The sequence below is a fragment of the Tiliqua scincoides genome, chromosome 1 (assembly GCF_035046505.1).
Source record: "Tiliqua scincoides isolate rTilSci1 chromosome 1, rTilSci1.hap2, whole genome shotgun sequence".
Classification (NCBI taxonomy): Eukaryota; Metazoa; Chordata; class Lepidosauria; order Squamata; family Scincidae; genus Tiliqua; species Tiliqua scincoides.
The window spans coordinates 301831993-301856960 of NC_089821.1; the positions used below are offsets into that span (position 1 = coordinate 301831993).

Sequence of the window (24968 nt, forward strand, 5' to 3'; positions counted from 1 at the left end):
AAAATCTTTTAGGGTTTTTTTTCTGTTTCTATTTGACTATACAAGCCATTTTCAACCACTGTGCCGTGACACACTGGTGTGCAGCGAATGGTCTGCAGGTGTGCCACGGGAGTTTGGGGGAGGGTCATTTATTAGTAGGACCATTGGGGGATATGAGCATGGTGTGCCTTGTCAATTGTCAAAAAAATGGTGATGTGCCTTGACAATTTTAGTACCTTGGCAGTGTGCCCTGAGACGAAAAAGGTTCAAAATCACTGGACTACACTAACAAGAATGCAATTACATAATTTGAAAAATAATAAATTGTACATATTGTCTTAGGCTTTTCCAGATGCACATGAAAAGTACCCTAAGCTGTCAAAAAGATTGCCCTCCATTGTGGTGGAGCCGTCTGAGACGGGGGACGTTGAGAGCGGAGAGCTTCGTTGGCCACCAGATGATTTGAAATCTGCTGATGAGAAAAAGGCTCTTGCTGCTCAGAGGGCCTGTGCTCAACAACAGCAAATGGATCTTGAAAGTATGAATGTCTTTAATCTATATCTGAAAAAAATTACGGCTTTTTCAAAGTAGTGCAAGGCTACCACCTCCCTCAATGAAAAGGCTGTGGCATTTGGGGGCATCCTCATTCTTTCGCTGATGGTCTTCAGTGAGTGCTCCATTTCCTGATTTCTTGATTCTTTGAGTTAGTCCCTGTCGCTTCAAAGACATCTGTCATTTCCGAGTTGAGACCCCAGGATGGGCTAGCGAAAGAGGTGTTCTGCTCCAGAAATAGACTGTTGGCCTTTTTCTAGTCAATACATTGGCTTTCCAAGTTGCAGGGGTCTGAGTTACAGATGTCCAAGTTGCAGAAGGCTGCATCGGCACTTTTGTGCAGGCACAGTACTTTACTGTGGCGCAGATGCTTTACTTCAGGCACAGATGCTTTACTTCAAGCACAATAGTGCTGGGTGGCACGGATGGCTGTTCTGACCTATGTATGTCTCAACGAACCTCTGTGTGTGTAGGAAACTAAGGGCCAAATCCTATCCAATTTTCCAGTGCTGGTGCAACCATGCCAATGGGGCCTGCACTGCGTCATGTGGTGAGGAGGCAGTCACAGAGGCCTCCTCAAAGTATGGGAACATTTGTTCCCTTACCTAGGGGCTACACTGTGGCTGCACCGTTGCTGGAAAGTTGGATAGGATTGGGCCATAAGAGCCCAATCCTATCCAATTTCCCAGTGCCGGTGCAGCCATGCCAATGGGACGTGCACTGCATTGAGTGGTGATGGGGCAGTCATAAAGTCCTCCTTAATGTATGGGAACATTTGTTCCCTTACCTTGGGGCTGCATTGCGGCTCCACTGGTGCTGGAAAATTGGATAGGATTAGGCCCTATCCAATCCTATTGGGGGCAGTCATGGAGGTCTGTTGTTTCCTTACCTCAGGGTGAGTCTCTGCTTCCTCAGTTGGTTTCCTTGGACCTACGCCAGTATATCCGAGGAGTGAAAGGAAGGGGAGAGGGAACAAGGATAGGATCCTGGAGCAAGTTGCTGCCACTGGAATCCACCCCCCTCCCTTCCCCCCTTCCACCTTCTGGAATGGAAAATGAAAATCTCAAAAAATGGGCAGGTTTGTATGGGAGCAGAAGCTCCTTTGAAGTCCACATTGGGCTTTATAGATTCTGTAACCAGGCAGAGCGACTGGAGGGACAGTTTTGAGGGGAAAGCAAGAGGAAGTAGTAAGGTGTCTCCCCCATATATTTTTTTCCTTGAAATTGCAGATTTGCCCTTCCCAAAGATACTTTTGGCACTGAGAAGCAGCCAGCAGACAAACTATTTATTTAATCGTTGTTTAAATCCCATCCTTCTCCAATAGAACTGGACTCAAGGCAACTAACAGTTCACAGTAATAGAAGAGAAATTCCATGTGTCTGTGTCATAAAAAAATAAAATTATACATCAATCAGCCATGAAACATCCGTGGCATACTAGGAGAGGGTGCTTTTCACTACCCACTAAACATTGGGCAGCAGTGGGGACTGGCTTACTTCCTTGGGAAGGGTGGTCCATCAGCTGGGTGCCACCACTCAAAAGGGCCTGTATCTCACATCCACTCACTGTGCCTCTGGCAGGAGGGAGCGAAGGAACGCTCTCTGATTGTGCAGGCTACTTCATGAGGCGGTGGTTTCAGAGATACGTTACATCAGCCATGTTTTAATGTGTCAGCCCTTGTTGTAAAGCAGACCCAGGACCATACGTTCATACAAAAGTAAGCACCAGGTATTTCTCCACAGGTGCTTCACCACATCAAGAAATGGGTGACAGTACAGAATCCACGGAAATCAGAACTGAGAAGGATGACTAAGGAACTTCATTCAACAAGCTGGAAGTTGAAGCTTTGGTGTGAGCCTAATTGAGAAGCTGGCACATTTTGAAGACATGTCAAAATGATCTTTTTTAATACAGCAAAAGGTTTTTTTTGTGATTAAGTTAGTATGTGACAGGGAGCACATGGGCTTTAGAACTGTTCCTTTCGACGTGTACCTTTTCAGGCTGGGATTCATATCATTTAAATTTCCTTTGGAAACAATGGAGTACATTAGGGAATATATTCCAGTTACTATTGTGAAACTTACAAAGGGGGGAAAAAGAGAAAATACTCAATTAGTTGCAATTAGCACTTTTAAGTGAAATTGCCTTATGAAGGTAAGGCTGCTGTCAGGGTGTCAGCAGCAACGCAAAGGGTTTGCATTGCTGCAGGGCAGAGCTCCTTAAATCTCTTACACCTCTCTCGTTTTAGCCATCTGAAAAAACTAGCACTGTGATATTATGGATAATAGATGTAATATAATGTCACCATCTGTACCTTCTTTTGTATAGAGACACAAGTTTAACTTTTGAATCTGGGCTACATGGAAATTCAAGAGCGCCTTTTAGCGGTGCAGAAGAGGGACCTCTACTTATCCCTTTGCCCAATCTCTTTTTTTGTGCAAATTCAAATCAACCAGCCCTTTAGTAACTCAGTGTATTTTAAAGAGAACAAGTCAAAGTTTAAGGAACTCTTTACTGATGTGCATTTCTCGGATGGAAACAGCTGTTCATCCATGTTTGTGGAGTGGGTTAGTTTCGTGTCTATTGGATTGGCTGGGCTTTGCTTACACTTGTGCACGTTTCGTGGGCCAAATTCCACCTTGGTCTAACCAGTTGCCATCTGTAGAAAAGGAAAAAGAGATGGGTACTATTTATATCAAGGCCGAATTTGCTCCAAAGTGTTAATAGGAAATATATTGTTGCTATTTTTATGACATTAAAACAAAATTTTAAAACATGTTTTTTTTTTTAAATAAAAGAGGAATTCTGTTTGCAGATTTGTGCACAGGTCAGTCTAATTCTGCTGGGACTTTACATACATTTTTGGGTCTGAAGACAAGACAGGAACTGGCTGGACTAAATAGATTAATATTAATATTATCCCTCACACCATTCTGTCTTATTTTGATTGCTGCTGAGGGTGTTTATGGAAGTGCAATCATATTTGAGGTGCATTGAATACAGCTACAAATGCTGGTGGCCTTATCTACTGTACACTGGTTTAACAGTCACTCTCTTTCCTTAGAGAATCCTGGGAGTTTTGTACAGTCTTGTGTCTAAGGATCTCTATTGGTCTAGAAACCCCTAATGAAGAATTGCTAGCCCCCTTACCAAACTACAATTCTGAGGATTATTTGGGGAACAGCATGGCAATTTAATGTGTATAAAACCAATAAAAGATTCTGTGGCATATATTTCCAGAATGAACCCCAGTTAGGCCCAATTCTTGTGTTCAGTCTGACGCTGCAAAGTGACCCCCCCATTGTGACCCCACACACACACAAAGACTCTTTTCTTCTTGATGTCATCCCATCAACCTGGTATTTGGAGATCCACTGAAAATTAAAGTTCTCCAGAGCATGGTAAATACCAGAGTGTGGGTATTGGTAGGGGTTAGACTCTAAAGAAAATTTCAGCTTGTGGAAATTTCAGCTTGTGGCAAAGAAAAAATATAATGTTTTGGTGACTCATCCATAGAGAAATGTACATTGATAGCACTATATAAGAGATGAACAAGAACAATAGTAAAATGAATGGAAAATGGCCTTAATCTTCTTACATATTAACTAAGGTGATTTGTAGGAATATTTACGCTTTTTTAAAAAAAAATGTTCCACTCTGATTAAGATTCCTGTGCCCATTTAAACAAGTCTATTTCATTTGTGCTATACACATGCCCTTATTGGCTTGGACCAAAAATTAAATGATCCATGTGCTGGATCATTCAACAATCTGCTTACTGAAGTTGAATGTCAGGGTGATCCTCTCCCCTTCAAGGCTGTCTGAATCTACTTCTGGAATGAGTGATCTCTACCCCACAATCTCTGAGGTCAGGAGCTGGAGCCCTGCATTGTAACAGACACAGGGAACCGCCCAAGTGACCAAACAGCAGAAAACCTTTGAACCTATATTTGTACCAGTCCCTCCCTGGCCAATCCAGAAGCTTCACACTGCCCGCCAGTTGTAAGGGAACAAGCAGTTTTTCACACACACATATCAGAGTTGGTCCAGGAATCTGCATGGCCAGAACTGTGCCATGAAGCACAAAAGATTCTAGTCTAATAGTCAGAAAGGGGAGAATTTCAGAATCCTTTTTAAAGACAGGATTCTAATTCTCTTGATAAAGAAGAATCTGAATAGCTTCTGAATTCAGCTGAATAAAGTACAAATAGCTTCCTGATAAAATTAGAGACCAAAGAGGATTGTAGAGAAGATTTCAGTGGGAAAAACAGTGCAATCCTCTGCAGGTTTATTCAGAATTAAGTCCTACTGTGTTCAATGTGGTTTATGCCCATGAAGGTGACCACAGGATTGCACTGTTAATATGTGCAGCTCTTATTTTTAGCCGCTTTTGCACACTATTTCCCCCTCTCCATTTTTCCATCTGCCACAGCTCTCCTTCCCTAGTCTCTATTGCAATACCTGAAAAATAAGGGTGAAGGAAAATGTAGCATTTGGGGGGGGGGGGGTTTTGGAGGCAGTTTGATAACATGTCTGATGCTTAGTAAAAAAAAAAAAAAAGAAAGAAAATATATCAATTTTGCTCTTTTTGGAAAACTCTGGTCTGAAGGTTTTTGAAGCAGTTCAGATTGAATGGAGAAAAGCTTTTGTGTAGGGCTCCTATTGACCTTGCCTGTAACATCACTAACTCCCCCCCCCCCCGTCCTAATGACCAGAACACCTTTGCAAATCATTTTTGATGCTATTTTTTCATGTAAGAGATGGATACACACACACACACCATTAAATATACATGTACCTATCATTGTAAATTAATAATTTAATTTAATTGGGCCCATGCCATTGCAACTGTTCCTAAAATCCTACATCCCTCTCTACTCTAAACCAAATATAGTTCCAAGTTCTGCAATATAACGTTCAGTAAAATAAAGCAGGTCAGTTGAACAAGCTCATAGTTTTGGAATTTTCTGGTCCCAAAACTGGGGATTTGAAGGATTTCAGATCCCTCCCCTCAGCGTGTAGCACTGACTAACACAACACTGTCCAGCTACCATTCAAGGGTTAAATTATGACCTTTAAATTTTCTTCCTAGGATCCTTTCTAGTATGTGTGGATCATAACTAATATGTATGGTCACTACCATGCTGGACAAATAAGAACATAAGAACAGCCCCACTGGATCAGGCCATAGGCCCATCTAGTCCAGCTTCCTGTATCTCACAGCAGCCCACCAAATGCCCCAGGGAGCACACCAGATAACAAGAGACCTCATCCTGGTGCCCTCCCTTGCATCTGGCCTTCTGACATAGCCCATTTCTAAAATTTTTAAATATTTTTAAAAGACAGTTTTATATATGTTCTTAGTAACCAAATTTTAATATACTTAAAAGTTTTCTGTGCAGTAGATATTTAATAGATATTTAATAGTCGCAATCTTACTGTATGTGTGAAGTTGCACTTCATTATTTGTGGCACTGCAGGTGGGTGCCTCAGTTTTATAACTAACTATCTTAGAATGTCAGCGCAATCCAACAAAAAACCCCATGTGGTGATGGCACGGGCTATTCTGCATCCCACGGGGGATTTTTGGCTGCTGGAGTCTCCTTGGGGTTAGGGGGACAAGCTGTAAGCCCCAGCAGTACAGCGGATCAACTTGGACTTGCCCCAGCGATATCATTGATCCGTATAGGCGGATCAGGTCCAGGATGGGGGCTTGGACATGGTGCATGCCGGTGCCGTCAATATGGCCCCCTCCCAAGCCCGATCTGTCCACCCCCCTCAGCGTTGCTGCCCCGTTCCACATTCCCCCCTATTCCTGAGCTGGACTTACCTGCTACAGTGGGCTTCCTGACAATCATTGGCACCAGTGGGAAGGCTCTGGCCTTTCCACTGGCACACCTGGGCCTTGCGCTGTTGCAAAGCACTTTATGATGCTTTTGCAATGGCAGAAAGTACCTTCTGGCAGTGCAGGTCCATGTAATGTGTTAGATTAAACTTTCCTCTTTAACTTGGAGCATCAGCCTTCTGTCTCCCAGTGAACTTTCTGGCTGATATCTTTAGCCAAAGAATATCTGGAATACTTGGCTACAGTCAGAGGTCAAGAGCATCTCAGAAGCTTCTCTGGCAGCTATCTTTAATTCTTTTTGCTAGGTGCTCTGAGGGACTTTGCTCTGACCAAAAAAAAGGGAAGCAAAACATACCAGGAGGTTCCTTCAGCCACCAAAGTAGTCAGTGTAGGTCCAGTAGAAAAGATACTGTGCTCTCTGGAAGCCAGAAGGACCCAGGTGCCTCTGTCAAAGGGTTTTCTCTTGGAAGATACTCTTCCACATGCATGTTGGAGCATATCTCCCAAACTCCCACTTTCTTTACCTTGGATGGCTAAATGAATGCTCTGTTGACCAGGAGCATGAAGCGTCTGTGGGAGGAGGCTTGGAGCGGCTCAGCTTTCTAGACAGTGATGTCTTCAAAGCTCCAGACCTCTCCCTGTGCATCTCCCCCTTCCATCCCATCCTTTGACCTATGTTGTGCATCAAGGACACATCAACTGGGGAAGGATTGCTTCAAGCACATCCTTAGGAAGTGGTGGACATGGGCTTGCTTTTGCCTCACTGAGATCAAGTTAAGAAAACTGCACCTGTAGGCCCAGATTGCTTGGTCGTTTTGCTGGAGAGAGGTTGATTGGGGCCTAAGTGATTGCGCAGCTATGAATGGGTTGACCTTAATACTTTTTCTTTTCCTACTAAAGAAAATGCATGAATGTTGGAGCCATTTTCACATATGTGTCTATGTTTGAGGCAGCAAGCAGGATCCTCATTATATTTTAGATCTCTGGCTCCACAGGTTATATATACTGATGCTGAGTTTATTTTGTTTTATAGCCTGACTTACATTTTGCTTCCTTTCAGTGGCAAATAGCTTTAGGTGTAAGGGTTGATCTACAAAATAATTCCCTTTTCAAACAACAACAAAAAGAATGAGATCCTGTGCAATGAAGTGAAATGGAAAGAGGGAAAACTTCGAAGAAAACAATCTTTTCATTCAATGTGTGTACCGGCACATGTTGCATTATTTTATCTGTGTACAGCCGTGTTGTCTGTCCAATAAACCTAATGGTGGTATCTGTATTTTTTTTCTGGATGAAAATGCTTTGTAGAAACTAAAAAGGAAGGAAAAAAAAAAGCTCAAGATGTTTCATCATATTTTTGTAGTATATTACACGCAGCGTGTGCATGTGTGCAGGAGGAAGTTTTATGGAATCATATATTGCTGGATTCTGCTCCTTTGTAGTTCTTTCAATTTTTTGTAAATTACCATTTGTACATAACCGACCTTTGTGCACCCTGTAGATGTATTTAGTCAATTAAAAGCCTAAAATTGATCTGATTTGATGAGCTGGCATATTAAACGTTTCTCTAAAAAAATATATGTTTCCTGTTCTACACATAAGCCATTACCTGTGGGATTTTTTAAAAAATTAAAACTACTTGTTTCTTGCTTTTTTGTATTCATAGAGGCCTATAACAGAAAATACAATCAAAAATAACATATACCAGTGGTTCTCAAACTTTTTAGGAACAGGATCCCCTTTTTAGAATGACAATCTGTTGGGACCCACTGGAAGTGATGTCATTAACATGGAAGTGATGTCATGGCCAGACGTGACATCATCAAGCAGGCAAATATTTAACACCCTCCCATATGACAGTACCAAAGCAATCAGATAAGTAAATTAAAAGTTTACAATAAGCAGAAGCTTAAAAAATTATTTAAAATAAAGAAGAACCCTCCTAACCTTCCCAAGCAGTTACTGATCTGCTTAAAAAAAAAAATTCCCCAAATATTCCAAAGGCTGCAGTTCTATCCATTCTTATCAGGGAGTAAACCCTATTGACTATCATTGTTAAAAGCATATACATAGTTGCTTGTGAAAAGTACAGATTTCCCCAAATTATTATTATTATTATTATTATTATTATTATTATTATTATTATTATTATTATTATTATTATTATTACCCCGCCTTTCTCCCCGAAGGGATTCGAGGCAGCTTACAAAACAAGGTTAAAACAATTAAAAACATAATTTAAAAGCAGATAAAAACATAACATATCATAAAAACAGTAGTCAGATAAAAACTAGTCAGATAAAAGCATAGGGCAGCAAATTAGAAAAGGATCAGGCCTGTGAACAGATGTTAAAAAATGTTAAAAGATGTTAAAAAGGCCAGGAACTCAGAAGGCTTGTCTAAACAGAACGGTCTTCAGGCCTCGCCGGAAAGTTACAAGAGAGGGAGCAGTTCTTAAGTCAAGGGGAAGGGAATTCCATAGTGTTGGTGCCACTACTGAGAAGGCCCTATTTCTTGCCACCACCCCACGTACCTCCCTAGGCGGCGGCACTTGTAAAAAGGCCTTCCCTGATGACCTAAGAGGACGAGCCGGATTGTACAGGAGTAGGCGATCTCTAAGATACCCTGGCCCAGAGCAGTATAGGGCTTTAAAGGTCAAAACCAGCACCTTGAATTGGGCCCAGAAACGAATGGGCAGCCAATGTAGCCCCCGGAGAAGCGGGCTGACAGAGTCAAACCGCCTACCTCCAGTAACTACGCGGGCCACCGCATTCTGCACTAGTTGCAGTTTCCGAACCGTCTTCAAGGGCAGCCCCACATAGAGCGTGTTACAGTAATCTAGCCTCGATGTCACTGTGGTATGGATTATTGTGGCCAGGTCTGCACGATCCAAGTACGGCTGCAGCTGGCGCACCAGCCAAAGCTGAGCAAAGGCCCCCCCTGGCCACAGCTGCCACCTGGGAATCCAGGAGCAGCTGCGAGTCCAGATGGACCCCCAAGCTGCAGACCTGCTCCTTCGGGGAGGGGTGCAACCCCATTCAGTGCAAGCCGATACTCCAGCACCTGCATCAAGGGTTTCCGAACCAGGAGAGCCTCTGTCTTATCTGGATTTAATTTCAGCTTGGTAGCCCCCATCCAGATCCTTACTGCCTCCAGACAGCGCTCCAGGACCTCAACTGCCACCCTGGAGTCTAGGGGAAAGGAGAGATAGAGCTGGGTGTCATCGGCATATTGATGGCACCCCACTCCAAACCCCCAGATGACCTGTCCCAGCAGTTTCATGTAGATGTTAAATAGCATGGGGGACAGAATTGAGCCCTGTGGCACCCCGCACCTCAAGGACCAGGGTGTCGAACAGGCATCCCCCAGTACCACCATCTGGGACTGATCATCCAAGTAGGAGTGGAACCACCGCAAGGCAGTGCCTCCAACTCCCAGCTCAGCCAATCGGCCCAGTAGGATACCATGGTTGATGGTATCAAAAGCCGCTGAGAGGTCCAGCAGGACCAACAGGGACGCACTCCCCCTGTCCCGGCATAGGTCATCCACCAAGGCGGTTTCTGTCCCAAAGCCCGGCCTGAAACCAGATTGAAAAGGATCCAGATAATCTGCTTCATCTAAGACCCTCTGGAGTTGAGACGCTACCACCCCTCAATTACCTTGCCCAGAAACGGGATGTTGGAGACTGGCTGGTAGTTGTCTAATACAGTGGAATCCAGGGAGGGCCTCTTCAGGAGGGGGCGAACTACCACCCGTTTCAAAGCATGTGGTAACATCCCCTCCATAAGAGTTGACCACCCTCCCCGTCCACTCAGCCAATCCACCCCGGGCAGCTCTTATCAGCCAAGCTGGGCAAGGGTCAAGCAGGCAGGCAGATGGCCTCACACTCCAAAGGAGTCTGTCCACATCCTCAGGCTGTACAAGCTGAAAAGAATCCCACAACACTGGACAAGCAGTTGCCATGGGGACATCGTCAGACATTGCAGTCAGACAAATGCAGTCATGGACCATGGTAGCAACAAGTCTAACATATTAAAAATAAAATGCACATGGAAATGAATGGGGACTTACCTGAAATTGGCTCGCAACCCACCTAGTGAGTCCCAACCCACTGACCTATACAATTAGAAACACTGACCTATAAAATTACTAAATGTTCTGTTAGTTAAACATGCTGCTGTATCACAGAACCATAATTGCACCCACATTGTTGACACATAAATAATAACATCCAGTTCCAGGATGCCCTTCTTCACCCGACTTTCCATCTGGTGGTGTCCAGTTAATGGGATTCCTTCAGCACCGAAGCTGCCTGTTTGAAGAGCAATCCATAAGAACATAAGAACAGCCCCATTGGATCAGGCCATAGGCCCATCTAGTCCAGCTTCCTGTATCTCACAGTGGCCCACCAAATGTCTCAGGGAGCACACAAGACAACAAGAGACCTGCATCCTGGTGTCCTCCCTTGCATCTGGCATTCTGACATAGCCCATTTCTAAAATCAGGAGGTTGCACATACACATCACAGCTTGTAACCCGTAATGGATTTTTCCTCCAGAAATTTGTCCAATCTCCTTTTAAGGGTATCTAGGCCAGATGCCATCACCATATCCTGTGGCAATGAGTTCTACAGACCAACCACACGCTGAGTTCTGAATCCAGAAAGCCAACTAGCCTTCCCTGGGCCCCCTCCTCTGCACCCACACATCCCCTTTGCAAAGCTGGTGTTAGTCCTGAGCAGCCAATCCAGGAGCAAGGACCAAAAACTGTGGTCAGAAAGAAACAGGCAAACCACTTGCAAAGATAGCAAGACTATTAACAAAGGCAAACAAAGAGGGAAATGGACAAAGCCCAATGAGACAAAGGCATGTCTTGAACTCAAAAACAAATGAAAATAGTAATACCTAACACACTTATCTAGACCAGGGGTGTCCAAAGTTTTTGGCAGGAGGGCCACATCATCTCTCTGACACTGTGCCGGGGGGGGGCGGGGAAAAAAGAATTAATTTACATTTAAATTTGAATAAATTTACATAAGTTTACATAAATAAATATATTAAAGATGAACTTATATGAATGAATGAAGTTCTTGAAATAGCTCAAGGCCTATAAAAGGCCTTGCACAAAGCAAGGCTGGCCTTTCCTTTGCTGCTGCTACTGCATCACAGACGTGAAACAACAAGCAGTGAAGGGAGCCCTCATCCCACAGCTCACGTGAGAAGTCGAACAGTCGCCCTCGCGCTGAGAGCAGTTGCATCGGGCCAGTGTGGGCTCCAACAAATCTCCATAGGGTCAGAGGCTCATTGGAGACTGGGGGCTTCCTGAGGGCCACATTGAGAGGCCTTGAGGGCTGCAAGTGGCCCCAGGGCCGGGGTTTGGGCACCCCTGATCTAGACATAAGCCCTGCCTAGAAAGCTCTTCCTCCATTGCAGTTCATCTTTGGTCTGAGAATGGCATGTCAGCATGAAAGAAGTTAACTCTGCAAATACTGGAATAAAACATAGTGGTTCAAAGTACCTCACTCCTTTTATAGGATTTGGAAAAATCAAGATTTTACCTTTCTCCGATTAGCTAATCCAAAGATGGGAAACCCTTAAACTCCCTCTTGACTATAGTGTGTGTGTGTGGGGGGGGGGGGGGACGACTTCAGCAGGGTGCTGGTGGTTTCTACCTGCAGGAATTCATGCCAAGCTCCCTGTTATGGCCATTACACACCTGTGGCTAAGCTGTGGATGTGTGGGTAACTGAATTCAGAGTGGAGACATTGCCTGAGCTGACATATCCAGTCTAACACCATGTTACATACCAGTGCAGGTCCTAGGTTGCTGGGGGCCCTGGGACAAAGTTCTGCAGGGAATGTCCCTGTGGTGTCCCCTAATGCTGTCTTTGGACCTACCACTATCACTGAGAATTTGAGGGGCAAAGTGGGTCCCCTGATAGATGTGGGCCTCAGCCAGTGCCCAACCTGGCTATCCTATGGCACCACCCCCAGTTATGGGATTTTTATTAGGGTGACGTGCCCTATTCACCACGCTTGCCTCTTCTTAGTTGACAACCTTCAGTCTCGAAAGACTATGGTGTCGCGCTCTGAATGGTGGTTCTGGCATAGTGTCTAGTGTGGCTGAAAAGGCTGATTTGGGAGTGACAATCCCTTCCACACCGGGAGCAAGTGCAGTCCTGGTCTGTCTCCCTGGCTATGGGCCTTCTTTCTTTGCCTCTTTGCCTCAGACTGTTGGCCAAGTGTCTCTTCAAACTGGGAAAGGCCATGCTGCACAGCCTGCCTCCAAGCGGGCCGCTCAGAGGCCAGAGTTTCCCACTTGTTGAGGTCCACTCCTAAGGCCTTCAGATCCCTCTTGCAGATGTCCTTGAATCGTAGCTGTGGTCTACCTGTAGGATGCTTTCCCTGCACGAATTCTCCATAGAGGAGATCCTTTGGGATCTGGCCATCATCCATTCTCACGACATGACCGAGCCAACGCAGGCGTCTCTGTTTCAGCAGTGCATACATGCTAGGGATTTCAGCTCGTTCCAGGACTGTATTGTTTGGAACTTTGTCCTGCCAGGTGATGCCGAGGATGCGTCGGAGGCAGCGCACGTGGAAAGCGTTCAGTTTCCTCTCCTGTTGTGAGCGAAGAGTCCAGGACTCGCTGCAGTACAGAAGTGTACTCAGGACGCAAGCTCTGTAGACCTGGTATGTCTTGGAATGTTCCATCAGCTTGCCTCACTGTGACACATTTGTGGTCTGGATTATTTGAGGCAAAAGACTGAAGGGTGCACAAATGAATGAAACAAATTTGATAATGATAAACAAATGAATTAGAATGTGGGGTGCCAATACACGGCAGGCTCCGCATACTGTCAAACTAGAACCTGTGTGCTACCGAGGGCCCAATCCTGTCCAACTTTCCAGCACTGCTGTTGCTGTGCCTATGAGCCGTCTGCTGCATTCTGCAGTGGTGGGGCAGTCACAGATGCCTCAGGGCTGCATTGCAGCTGCACAGGAAAGTTGGATAGGATCGGGTCCTCCATCAGCTGAGAAGACGGGGAAAAAATGGAGCAGATTCTCTGGTCACTACTAATTAGTTCCTGGAACTGGACAAAAACACCTTTATTGGCTGTTCTATTTAGAACATCAGCTCCCTGTGTCCTTTCACTAGCAATCTTGATATCCTTTTGTTTCGCCCATAGACGGCACATGCAGTGTGATTGTACGTATTTACTGTACGTATTTATTTATTGCGCCATCCACATACATGGCATTTTACAAAGAATGGAAGAACAAGTCCCTGTTCCAAGCGGTTCACAGATAAACAAGACACAGAGGAAGGGGAGGGAACTGGAGGTAGGAGTAGAGGGGAAGTGCAGTTACTTCAGTTCCTTGCACTTGGTTTAGCTACAGTAGGGATTGGGACGAATGCATTATGCCTTGTGGAAATGATGAGTGTTAAGAATCTAAGGCAGGGCTTTCTAAGGCCCCAGCCCGTGAGCTGGCTCCAGAGTTTGGACAAGGCCCTCCTGTTGCACAGCGCCTTCTGGGATGCTGGGCAACAAATGTGACTGGCCAGAGCATCCCTCTGCCCAGATCTACTTGGACTATCCACGGCGTGGAGGTGGAACAGTGAGCTTCGGTCCAAGCGGGGACCAGTTTTTCCACAGACAGCGGTCATGAGTTTGGTGACTGATTAAATTTGTGTTTTTAAATGAAATGTTGCAAACTGCCCTGAATCAAGTGAGAAAGCCAGGAAATGATTTTTTTTTTATAACAGACTGCTCTGCCCAGTAGTGTCCCTACTCGCTGTGGCACCCACAGTCACAACTCCAGGGATGCCACCCCCCCACACCTGGAGGTGCCACCCCCTGTGCCACTGCTTCTCCCCTGCAGGCATTCTGAGGACCAGAGAGGCCAACCACAGCTTCCCTGACCCTCAGAACAACTCAGGAGAGACCCTTGGGGATGGCCTCAGATTGGTGCACCAATGCTATTGGCGGCCAACTGAGTGCCACGGGGAGCACCACAGGGGAGTGGATGACAGTGTGGCACCACCACCCCCAAGCCTGGCACCTGGGGCATTTGAACCCCTTGCCCCCCTCAGGAACACCACTGGCTCTGCCATTCCTGAGAACTTGCCCACAATTGCTGCCTGAAGTGGCCTATTTCACCCTACCTCATGATAGGGTCAGCTCTGGAGATAATGATCTGTCAGCCATATCCTACGAGAAATGAATAGAGCTGTTCACAGTGTGTCCCGCATACACCGCTTTTGAAGTGATTTACTGTAAGGCCCAATCCGATGGGTTCTTTACCATGGCAAAACTTTTGTTTTGCTGTTGTAAATGGTGTGTAACCGCTAAGGCTGCCAGAGCGGCCAGGCAGCTCCGCATGCCTGCACTGACGCTGAAACCATAGCAGGCAAAGGTCATGGGTGAGCTGTGGGCAGTTTGGGGCAGGAAAAGGGAGGGCAAGGGGCAGGGATGGGCTGGAGGGAGTGGATCCCTGTGGCAGCAGCATGAAGCTACAATCCTATCCATACTTTTCTGAGAGTAAGCCACATTGTCTATCATGGGACTTACTTCTGAGTATGCATGGATAGGTCTTTCAACCAGGATGCTATCCTTATTTTTGTGGCCCCAAACACATCTCTTCCCCTCCCCCGACTGACAGCAGCAAAATAGCTGGTGTGGGTCCAAGGAGATCCATAGGCAACCAGTCGGTCTTCAAGGAGGTAAGTAAAAAAGTTTTCCATTTTCCTCTCACAGGTGCCTCCCTCCACCATAGCATGCAACCCGTACTCTATTTACATGGCTGCATGCTACGGACTGGTGGAGGTTAGGATTGGGCTGTTAATTACAATAAACTTTTGGCTACTGGATGATGGCCAGATTAGGAGACTGAGATCCACAAATGGAAGACCAGTCAACAGAAGCTCTGAAGAAAGAGAATGTTCTAAATCATTGCCTCAGGCATACTGAGAGACTCTGCCCCTTCCATTAAAAGGACATTTTTAAACCTTTTAAACCTATTTTTACACCTTTCTGAATTTAGCACATGATGTGAAATTGTGGTGGAGTACAAGGAAGCCTATTAATTATGACAGATAGGATAGCACATGAAAGGAAGCCCAATCTTAACCTTCTCTTTTTAAATAATGGATTATAACAGACTAGGCTGTTTTGTTTTATTCTTAGTTTTTCTTTTTTCTTTTTTAATTAATGAACTTGTATTTTAATGTATGAATCATGTAAAATATTAACCAGCTATTTTTCAGATTGTGAGATATATGCAGTACATTTGGGTGCTATTCATGGTTCCCAAACTTTTCAGCACAAGGACCCACTTTTTAAAATGACTGTCTGCTGGGACTCATCTAGCTTTACAGGACCAGAAAAAAAAGAAGTTTCACTTTACCTGCCACTAAAGCCTCTATTTTTATCCTTTTTACATACTATGGTGGAAGGACAACCCTCTGGAGTGTTTGTGGAGTTCCATGTTCTTTGGATCGGGACCATTTTGGTGGCATTGCATTCCCTTTCATCTGGTCTTTGATAAGAGCTGAGGCACATTTGCCTGCTTGTGAGTAAACATGCACAGTGGCTCAGTTTCACTTTCAATAGGGCTCAATATATTTTCCTTATTAGCTATCGGTTTGTCAGTTTCACAACCCATCGAAAACCAGGCCACAACCCACAGTTTGGGAACCACTGTGTTAACAGAAGCCAGAGGTTTGGGATCGGGGAAACCTCATGTTCTAGTACAGGCAATGATTTAATTATTGTTCAAATATTACTTTCCTGCTTCCCTAGAAATCACTTTATATAACCCAGAGGGCAGGCACAACTGTGAATTTACAGTGGACAGTGGCTAATGGCATTTTCTCTTGCCCTTTAAATCTGTCTTACCAGAAAAATCTAAGCAGGAGACTGTGGGCCCAATCCTATCCAACTTTCCAGTGCCAGTGCAGTTGTGCCAATGGGACATGCATTGTGTCCTGTGGTGGGGAGGCAATCACAGAGGCCTCCTCAAGGTATGGGGACATTTGTTCCTTTACCTCAAGGCTGCATTGTGACTGCACCAGTGCTGGAAAGTTGGATAGGATTGGACCCCGAGGCTGCTGGCATGTCTGTGCGTAGGAGTGGAGGAGTCAGTTGGCATAAAAACCAGGTAACTTCCTTGAGAAGCTTGGTCTGTAGCTTGGTCTGTAGCTGCCTCTGAAAGCTTGGGAAGTGCAAGAGTTGGCAGCCCAGATGACAAAACGATGTAGGGAAAACACCTGGAGAAATGGAGGTTCTATGAGATTTGTCTCCTGGAATAATACTTGTAAAAAAATCTCCTTGAAAAATGGATTTATGTTCAGCCTGCCTATGAAAACCACTTTGAGTCTATTGAGGAAGGTTGTATATTAAAATTGTAATCAATAATCAATCAATCAATCAATCAATCAATCAATATTGCCAGTGCTGAAATCAAAATTGATAACTCATGATGGAGCCAATTGGATGTAGAGATCCTGTGCCATGCTTGCAGGTCTTCTATGATTGGGGGCGGGAAGGGAGTCTGGATTTTCTACCTTTTGTGCCAGCTCTCCTCACTACTGATTTTTAGAACACTGGGGAGATCTTGATTAGGCTAAAATTGGGATGGGGTTTGGGGGGTGGTGGGCTTGTGGATTTCATTAAAGACTCTCCTATCTCTACCCACATAATGTAATCATTGAAGGAACACTCAGCAACCAGACATTTCTTGCTCAGAGGGAATGAAGCAGTTATCAGATAGTGACTTTGATATTCATGGAAGCTGTCTGGGTTCACGCCAGTGATATTTTGATCATTTCCCTTCTTTCTATAAGTGAAATGTGATTATCGTCGCTGCTTTCCAGCCAAAGAGCAGGTTGTGCTGATGTGGCAAATCATTTCCTAGACTTCCTTTTGAATCACTTTGGGAACAAGACATTTGGGAGGCATTTAGTTCTGTGTGTAGGATTGGAGAGGGAGGAACGGTTGAGACACAACTCTTTTTGTCCTCTTTGGAATTCATCTAGCATCTCGCTGATGAATAAGACACTTTATTTTAATGAGTCTGGCTAAAAATAAGCATCAGTTCCTTAGACTTTATTTAATCTGCAGGGTCCTACCACATTTCCTCTGTTTTACTGCCTTGCTTTCTCCTGTCAACTTGAATGTGAAAGGGAAGAGAAGCTTCAAAATTGCTGCCCAGCTTGTTCACTTTAGCAGTTTTCAAACTTTCTATCTGTAGGGCAACTTTCCACATTGACATGTCTACCACAAAACCTCTGCATGTTGTAATGGATTCTGGGAGATGTTCATGAACCCACTTGAGGCAGGAGGTTGGATATGTTTGACAACCTTATCACTGCAGAACCGAGTTAACTGTAGAAAACATCAAATACTCCCCAGGGGTTGCTCATTGCATGGAAAGATCACTTAGGGGAGGGAAGCTTTCCTTGATGGTCTTAGGGTCCAATCCTAAGTAGGGCCAGCACCGGCACTGGGTGTCACAAATGTGCCATATGACACCCTACGAGGAGTCAGCACTGGCCTAGCACCAGTTGGTGGCCAGACACTGCCCACAGCTAGGTAAGAACTCCAGACAGTGGTAACGGCCTCAGAGGCAGGTAGAGGCATTCTGGAGCAGGGCGAGGGTGGGACTGGCAGAAGGCCAGACACAGAGTCTCTCAAGTCTGCACCGGCAAAATACCCAGCGCAGGTTTGAGAAGACCCTTTGTGTGGTCTGGGGTTTTCCCTGGGGGAAGGGATGAAAGTCCCTTTCTCCCGAGGAGACGTCCTACAGCCTCGGCAGTGCTGCTGGATGCAGCGGTAGCTGTTCTGGTGCCGTTGCACCCTGTGAAGCCCAGTAGTTGGCAACCTTCAGTCTCGAAAGACTCTGGTATCGCGCTCTGAAAGGTGGTTCTGGAACAGCGTCTAGTGTGGCTGAAAAGGCCGATTCGGGAGTGACAATCCCTTCCACACCGGGAGCAAGTGCAGTCTGTCCCTGGTCTGTCTCCCTGGCTATGGGCCTTCCTTCTTTGCCTCTTTGCCTCAGTCTGTTGGCCAAGTGTCTCTTCAAACTGGGAAAGGCCATGTTGCACAGCCTGCCTCCCAGCGGGCCGCTCAGAGGCCAGAGTTTCCCACTTGTTGAGGTCCACTCCTAAGGCCTTTAGATCCCTCTTGCAGATGTCCTTGTATCGCAGCTGTGGTCTACCTGTAGGGCGCTTTCCTTGCATGAGTTCTCCATAGAGGTGATCCTTTGGGATCCGGCCATCATCCATTCTCACGACATGACCGAGCCAACGCAGGCGTCTCTGTTTCAGTAGAGCATACATGCTAGGGATTCCAGCACGTTCCAGGACTGTGTTGTTTGGAACTTTGTCCTGCCAGGTGATGCCGAGAATACGTCGGAGGCAGCGCATGTGGAAAGCATTCAGTTTCCTCTCCTGTTGTGAGTGAAGAGTCCATGACTCGCTGCAGTACAGAAGTGTACTCAGGACGCAAGCTCTGTAGACCTGGATCTTGGTATGTACCGTCAGCTTCTTGTTGGACCAGACTCTCTTTGTGAGTCTGGAAAACGTGGTAGCTGCTTTACCGATGCGCTTGTTTAGCTCGGTATCGAGAGAAAGAGTGTCGGAGATCGTTGAGCCAAGGTACACAAAGTCATGGACAACCTCCAGTTCATGCGCAGAGATTGTAATGCAGGGAGGTGAGTCCACATCCTGAACCATGACCTGTGTTTTCTTTAGGCTGATCGTCAGTCCAAAACCTTGGCAGGCCTTGCTAAAATGATCCATGAGCTGCTGCAGATCTTTGGCAGATCTTTTTTTTCTGAAAGGAAAACTCTGTGAAGCCCACGGTTTTAGGAAAGGGCTGCCTGTCACCAACCGTCTGATGCCATCCCCAACGGGGGGGGGGGGGAAAGCAGCTACTAACCTCAGCTCCTTCCAGCAATCCTCTGAAACAGTAAGTGCACGTCATGCTGAGAACTCCCGGGGTGCACCGCACTGTCTGTTTTACTAACAGTGACTGCAAAGACGAAATAGGCAAGTGGCCACTTTCCCCTCACTTCTTCCTTGTGCAGTCCCTTTACTTTTAAACAGACTGCACAAGGAAGGAACAAGGATAAGGGAAAGCAAAGGAGCTCACTGTTGCCCACATAGTTTTTTTTTTGGGGGGGGGGGCATCAGTGAGCCTGTTCTGTCTACTTGCTCCTTTCTTGTGCAGTCTGACTCTTCAAGAAAGGAACAAGAAAAGGGTGTCAGTTATGGTAACATAGTCGTTACTAGTTAAGCCTTCTGTTGTTGGCAACCTTCAGTCTCGAAAGACTCTGGTATCGCGCTCTGAAAGGTGGTTCTGGAACAGCGTCTAGTGTGGCTGAAAAGGCCAATCCGGGAGTGACAATCCCTTCCACACCGGGAGCAAGTGCAGTCTGTCCCTGGTCTGTCTCCCTGGCACGCTCTGAATGGTGGTTCTGGCATAGTGTCTAGTGTGGCTGAAAAGGCTGATTCGGGAGTGACAATCCCTTCCACACCGGGAGCAAGTGCAGTCCTGGTCTGTCTCCCTGGCTATGGGCCTTCTTTCTTTGCCTCTTTGCCTCAGACTGTTGGCCAAGTGTCTCTTCAAACTGGGAAAGGCCATGCTGCACAGCCTGCCTCCAAGCGGGCCGCTCAGAGGCCAGGGTTTCCCACTTGTTGAGGTCCATCCCTAAGGCCTTCAGATCCCTCTTGCAGATGTCCTTGTATTGCAGCTGTGGTCTACCTATAGGGCGCTTTCCTTGCTGTAGTTAAGCTTTACAGCTTCTGTTATGGGATGGAGCTAGCATCACCCTTAGACTTTTCTTTGTTGTTGCTTTTACAGTCCAATCTAACTGAATGTTGCCAGCAAGGCGGAGCAGTGGTGGCACAGGCTCTGCTGCATCCTGTGCAGAGCTGCAGACCATGCCGGGCAGGGGAGAGGGAAGTAAAATAATGTTTTATTTACCTTCCTATGCTCCTGCATGGTCCTCAAGGGGTCTACTGGAAACTGCATCGGCTATTAGCGGACTCATGCTTGAGTAAAGAGTGCATGTCGGAGACAAAACAGGGATTAGGATATCAGCAGAGCTCTCCCAGCTGAGACGTGCCCTGCCAACTCCCTACATTGCTCCCGATCTGCCCACCCTATTCCACCCCTTCCCCACACTATTCCTCCCACCCTAAACTCTAAACCCTTAACTCTATTATAGAGAGCTTAAATAACTCTAAGAACTTAAGAATAGCCCTGCTGGATCAGGCCATAGGCCCATCTAGTTCAGCTTCCTGTGTCTCACAGTGGCCCACCAAATGCTTCAGGGAGCACACAAGGCAGCGAGAGACCTGCATCCTGGTGTCCTCCCTTGCATCTGGCATTCTGAGGTAGCCTCATATCAAAGCTCTCTATAATACAGTATATACGAACACATCCCACATTCCCTCTGGGTTGCCCCATGAGGGAAAAGTGCAGCTTCACCAGTAACATGTTCAAAAATGAAATGCAAGAGCTCTAAAGGTAAGAAAACTGCACTGAGCACATGCCTCTACAATGCTCCTTCCCCTTGCCTTTTCAAAAGTTAAAGGACAATACATCACACACCAGTATATGCCCTCCACTTCTGCACCCTTGTCTGCCCTGCTTGCACTGGGTAGCAAAAATCCATCAGCCTGTTGGAGGCAGAGCCGCCTTCTTGCAGAAGGCATATTTTTAGACCAAAGGTTTCTACCATTGCGCAAGATAAGGCCATTAACATTTCAGGAAGAAGACCCTAAACAATGGCGCCTTCTCAAAGGCACTGCACAGCGTGACACAGCCATTTTGCATTAACAGGCGGCAGGCTGAGGCCCTCCGGGAGCCTTACAGCACACAGAACTGTCTCTGGCATTTCCTTTGCCCACCTGATTCTGCCTGAACTTTGCGAGCTATGTGAAGGTGGTCATAAATGTTTCAAAAGGGTCTCATTAGCCAGCGAGCAAGGAATGAGGACTGGCGATTGAAGCCTTTGTAGGGATGCTTACTAAGATCACTTTCACCAAAATTCAGCCTCCATCTACAACAACCAGATGGACACAAGATTTCTTTAGCCCCATGACTCTTAAAATATTTTTGGCTATGTACACCTTTCTAGATAATCTGAGTAACCCCAAACCACCCCACAACTCCTTCATCAGCTTATTTCACCTAGTTCAACCCTAGGTGGGTCTGTGTGATATTTGCTCAATCCCACCCTTCTCTGTTTTATTTTTCTTCATCATTTAAAATGTTCTACCATGGTCATTTAATTCCATCTTATTATATTCTAGGGATCCAATTTATCAGTTCATCCTATCTACTGTTGTTTTTGCAATTCCTCCCAATTTTGCATCCTTTTCAGATCTGGTGAAAATATTCTCCAGTTCTTTACTAAAAGCGATTGTGGAAATGTGGGATATCATTGATCCACCACAGACTTTAGGCTCCACCTTCCTCTACTTATGCAAGATCATTGAGGGGGAGGAAACGGGTCCCTTTTTACTCCTGAATCCAAATGATAGCTTCATTAGCAAGTAATAATGCTCAACAATGCTGTGAAAAGTTTCTTTGGTAGACTTTTGTAAATTGAGCTGCTGTTATGACAACCCTTGAATCTCAACATTTCTTAAAAGCTTTTTTCCTGTCAAATGTTAATAACAAAAGGAAGTGACCCTAAAGTTGCTGGGGAATCTAGCCTAAAGTTTATCTGGCTTTTTGCAGATTTACTAAAGACCAGAGTGAACTGGAGTGCAAATGCATGTCACTCGCACATCCTGTGGTAGCTTCCCCTGAGGGCTGGGGATAACAACAACAACAACAACAACAACAACAACAACAACAACAACAACAACAACAGTATTTATATAGTGCTTTTCAACTAAATGTTCACAAAGCGGTTTACAGAGAAAAATCAAATAACTAAATGGCTCCCTGTCTCAAAAGGGCTCACAATCTAAAAAGATGCAAAAAGAATACCAGCAGACAAGACAGTGCTGGGGTGAGGTGGGCCAGTTACTCTCCCCCTGCTAAAAAAAGGAGCACCCACTTGAAAAAGTGCCTCTTATCCAATTAGCAGGGGTAATAATAGGCCCTCCGTTTGGCTGTACTTGTCGCAAGAGGCGACTAAACAGCCACTGGGTAGATGGGGCTTGTCAGCCTGGGAAGGCAGCTCATCTGAGAGAAGGAAAACTCTGATCCCAAACCTCCACTGCCTTGTGGCTACATCCAGTTATGGAAAAGGCTTCAGGAGTCAACCTCTAGGCAAAATCCGGAGCCGGAGTCCCTGAGGCAGTTCATGGCTGAACACAGTCACGTTCTGGCAACTCCTGCAACGCCGCTGGAACCGACCATATTGGCCTCTGCCTTTCCATTGGACCATTTCAGCGACATGGAGAGGGGGGATTTGCTGCATGGGTAACAGCCTATCCTCCATACCTACTTTACCCAGGCTTCGCGCACTGGAGAGGACACTCTGTTCCAGAACCACCATTCAGAGCGTGACACCATGGTCTTCCGAGACTGAAGGATGCCAATAAGTAGCTTTCAAGGCTTAGAGGGCTCTCAGGCAACTTCATATATACATTCACTGAGTTACTGTATCACAAGCCTCTCAACTCAGCTATATGCCTATGACTGACTGAGGACAACCAACGACCTCTTTCATGCGGAAATCAAATACGATATGACATTAAGTGGGTGGGAGATTTGCTTTCCGACCTCACAGCAGAGTGGATAAAAAAGATGGAGCTTTTAAAAATTGTATTTAAATCCTTTTTAAAAGTTTCAGCTATAATCGTCTCTTATTAAAATAACCTGGTTTAAAATAAAAGCTGAACTTACTGCAAACATATAATTTCTAAAAACCAAAACCATTACCCTTTTGAGGAATTTATAAAAGGCTGTTTTCCTTTGTGAAGCCAGAACAAACATCTTCACCAGTCAGCATACAAGGTAATAGTTCGTGCACATGAGCATCAGTCCTATTCTCCATCATTTCACATGATGCAGCTGCCAGATTGCACACTATGGGGAGGAGGGGTCTACCAGATAGCCCAGGAGAGGCAAGTAAAAGTACGTACTTACTGCCAATGGGTCTCCGACCTATGCCAGCTATTTAGCTGGCATAAGTCTGAGACACCTCCGGGGGCATGTTGGGCTGGGAAAAGGGAGATAGGATCTTGACATGAGCTCCTTCCTCTGTTGCCTCCTGCCCGATCCCATTCTCCAATGGGGCTTCTGTACACCACTGTCACACATGCTGTCTAATAACTACCTGATCTGTGCAACTGGGTCTATAGATCTATAGATTTGTGTGACCTTACTTTACCCTTCAAAGCACATGAATATTTCCCTTCTATCTCACAGAAAACACAGATCTACCTGGAACCTCCACTAGTGGAGGAGGGCAGGGCAATTATATGACCAAGGAGAAAGGTCATATTTTTTAGAAAAAATCTAAAACACCTGCCAGCAGCCATCAGTCACTGAGCCACTATGACCCACTATGTCTTTGCTTCCTTTGATCAGAGATTCTCCCTGTATGGCCTGAGAAAGGGCATAAAAGGAGGTTAGTATCTTGGACTCTGTCAGCACAGAGTCCAAGATGTTCTATCATTTTGGTTCACTGTCAGACTTTTTCCACACTTCCATTTGCCACTCCAAACTCTGGTTTCTATGCCTGGCATTCCAGAAATATTTAAAATGATAATAGACTGCAGAACAATCCTTGTAATGACTAGATAATGTGACTTGGAATGCTGCCACTTTGCAAATTAGGAAGGATCGTTAAAGGTGGTATAGGAATGAGTTCACAATGGCAGCTTTATTACCTGCAATTCTTTGCCAAAAGGTGCAGGTTTGAATAATGGGTAGCTGGCAGATTCATAGGAATATACATAATGCTTTCTAAAACTTACCCGTCTGCAGATTTCCAGCGCAAAATGTTTAATGAGGAGGCTCTGGTATAAAGTCACAAAGTGATTTATTTTGTGTAATTCAGCCACGAAAGTCAAATTAAAAAAAAGAAAAAAAAAGTTGGTTTGCATTCTGAATGCATTTCATTCAAGACAGTGCTGTCAGATTCAGTGCCAATTCACATGTTAATTTTTTAAAAGGTAGATAGGAAGATGGTTTAAGCACAGATGTAAAAAAGAAAGTGTAAAGTATGAACAAGTGGGCGCACAATTGCAATCAGGTGTATTAGGCATGCATTCTCCATAGAGAACCAGCATTGGCTATGCCTTCCTGTTCAATGTAATTTTAATGGCACAGATTTGCCACAAATGTGTGAAAAGGCTCTCCTGCCCTGCTCAAGTTAGTGAAATTCCAGGTAGTGAAATCCTGAAATTCCTGTTCCAGGTAGTGAAACCCTGAAGAATGATCTTCAACTCATCCTAACAAAATTAGGATGAAATTTGATCCCCCAAATAAGGACCAAATAGGGTTAAGTTACATGTGAGGCAGGGATTGAATTCACGTGTGGTATTTGAATTGGGATGTGTGGCAACAGGGCATTCACCCTTCCCCCATATCACTGCCCACACTTAAATTGCCCCCCCCCATT

At 45.4% G+C, this 24968-nt stretch overlaps 1 long non-coding RNA gene across 1 annotated transcript in view; it reads right to left on the bottom strand.

The window, feature by feature from the left end:
• Positions 1 to 2783: 2783 nt before the first annotated feature.
• The window catches only part of LOC136652357 (uncharacterized), a 67847-nt gene continuing 45662 nt past the window's right edge, over positions 2784 to 24968 (bottom strand). Inside the window, exon 3 of the long non-coding RNA XR_010794563.1 lies at positions 2784 to 3190. This is a non-coding gene — a long non-coding RNA (uncharacterized lncRNA). The remainder of the gene's footprint in view (positions 3191 to 24968) is intronic.